A 2,285-nucleotide genomic window follows, 5' to 3' on the forward strand; every position below is an offset into this window, starting at 1 on the left:
CAAACGCCGCCTTCACTATCTTATCTACCTGCGACTCCACTTTCAAGGAGCTATGAACCTGTACTCCAAGGTCTCTTTGTTCAGCAACACTCCCTAAGACCTTACCATTAAGTGTATAAGTCCTGCTAAGATTTGCTTTCCCAAAATGCAGCACCTTGCATTTATCTGAATTAAACTCCATCTGCCACTTCTCAGCCCATTAGCCCATCTGGTCCAGATCTTGTTGTAATCTGAGGCAACCCTTTTCTCTGTCCACTACACCTCCAATTTTGGTGTCATCTGCAAATTTACTAACTGTACCTCATATCGAACATAGAACATAGAACAGTACAGCACAGAACAGGCCCTTCAGCCCACGATGTTGTGCCGACCACTGATCCTCATGTATGCACCCTCAAATTTCTGTGACGATATGCATGTCCAGGAGTCTCTTAAATGTCCCCAATGACCCTGCCTCCACAACTGCTGCTGGCAACGCATTCCATGCTCTCACAACTCTGTGTAAGAACCCACCTCTGACATTCCCTCTATACTTTCCTCCAACCAGCTTAAAACTATGACCCCTCGTGTTAGTCATTTCTGCCCTGGGAAATAGTCTCTGGCTATCGACTCTATCTATGCCTCTCATTATCTTGTATACCTCAATTAGGCCCCCTCTTCTCCTCCTTTTCTCCAATGAACAAAGTCCGAGCTCAGTCAACTTCTCCTCATAAGGTAAGCCCTCCAGTCCAGGCAGCATCCTGGTAAACCTCCTCTGAACCCTCTCCAAAGATCCACATCTTTCTTATAATAGGGCAACCAGAACTGCACGCAGTATTCCAAGTGCGGTCTAACCATAGTTTTATAGAGCTGCAACAAGATCTCACGACTCTTAAACTCAATACCCCTGTTAATGAAAGACAAAACACATATGCTTTCTTAACAACCCTGTCCACTTGGGTGGCCATTTTAAGGGATCTATGTACCTGCACACCAAGATCCCTCTGTTCCTCCACACTGCCAAGAAACCTATCCTTAATCCTGTACTCAGCTTTCAAATTCGACCTTCCAAAATGCATCACCTCGCATTTATCCAGGTTGAACTCCATCTGCCACCTCTCAGCCCATCTCTGCATCCTGTCAATGTCCCGCTGCAGCCTACAACAGCCCTCTATACTGTCAATGGCACCTCCAACCTTTGTGTCATCTGCAAACTTGCTTTTCCATCCTTCAATCCCCTCATCCAAGTCATTAATAAAAATTACAAACAACAGAGGCCCAAGGACAGAGCCCTGTGGAACACCACTCACCACAGACTTCCAGGCAGAATATTTTTCTTCTACTACCACTCGCTGTCTTCTGTTGGCCAGTCAATTCTGTATCCAGACAGCTATGTTCCCCTGAATCCTATTCCTCCTGACCTTTGACACACTTTGCTGTTTGTCACAAATGGGCAGACACCTTCTGAATGAGCCTACCATGGGGAACCTTATCAAATGCCTTGCTGAAGTCCATATACACCACATCCACAGCTCGACCCTCATCAACTTTTCTAGTCACATCCTCAAAGAACTCGATAAGGTTTGTGAGGCATGACCTGCCCCTCACAAAGCCGTGTTGACTGCATTTAATCAAACCATGCTGTTCCAGATGGTCATAAATCCTATCCCTTAAAATCCTTGCAGACGACAGACGTGAGACTTACTGGTCTGTAATTGCCGGGGATTTCCCTATTTCCTTTCTTGAATAGAGGATTACATTTGCCTCTCTCCAGTCCTCAGGTACGACTCCAGTGGAGAGCGAGGATGAAAAGATCTTCGCAAGTGGCGAAGCAATTGCATTTCTCATTTCCCAAAGCAGCCGAGGACAAATCTGGTCCGGGCCTGGCAACTTGTTAATCTTAATGTTTGACAAAATTTTCAGCACATCAGCTTCCTCTATCTCTATCCATTTCAGCATACACACCTGCTCTTCAAAGGTTTCATTCACTACAAAGTTTGTTTCTTTCGTAAAGACAGAAGCAAAAAACTCATTTAGGGCTTCTCCTACCTCCTCAGACTCCACACACAAATTCCCTATGCTATCCCTGATCGGCCCTACTCTTTCTTTGACCATTCTCTTATTCCTCACATAAGTGTAAAATGCCTTTGTGTTCTCCCAATCCGTTCTGCCAAGCCTTTCTAGTGCCCCCTCCTGGCTCTCCTCAGACCATTTTTGAGCTCCTTCCTCGCCTGCCTGTAATCCTGTAGAGCTGAGCTTGACCCTAGCTTCCTCCACCTTATGTAAGCTACCTTCTTCCTTTTGAC

The 2,285-nt window shown here is 45.7% G+C and overlaps 1 protein-coding gene across 3 annotated transcripts in view; it reads left to right on the forward strand.

Annotated features, from left to right (window-relative positions):
- LOC122549324 (collagen alpha-1(XV) chain-like) overlaps positions 1–2,285 on the forward strand; it is a 255,798-nt gene that overhangs the window by 114,949 nt on the left and 138,564 nt on the right. The window lies entirely within an intron of this gene.

Source organism: Chiloscyllium plagiosum, chromosome 4, assembly GCF_004010195.1.
Source record: "Chiloscyllium plagiosum isolate BGI_BamShark_2017 chromosome 4, ASM401019v2, whole genome shotgun sequence".
In the NCBI taxonomy this organism is placed as follows: Eukaryota; Metazoa; Chordata; class Chondrichthyes; order Orectolobiformes; family Hemiscylliidae; genus Chiloscyllium; species Chiloscyllium plagiosum.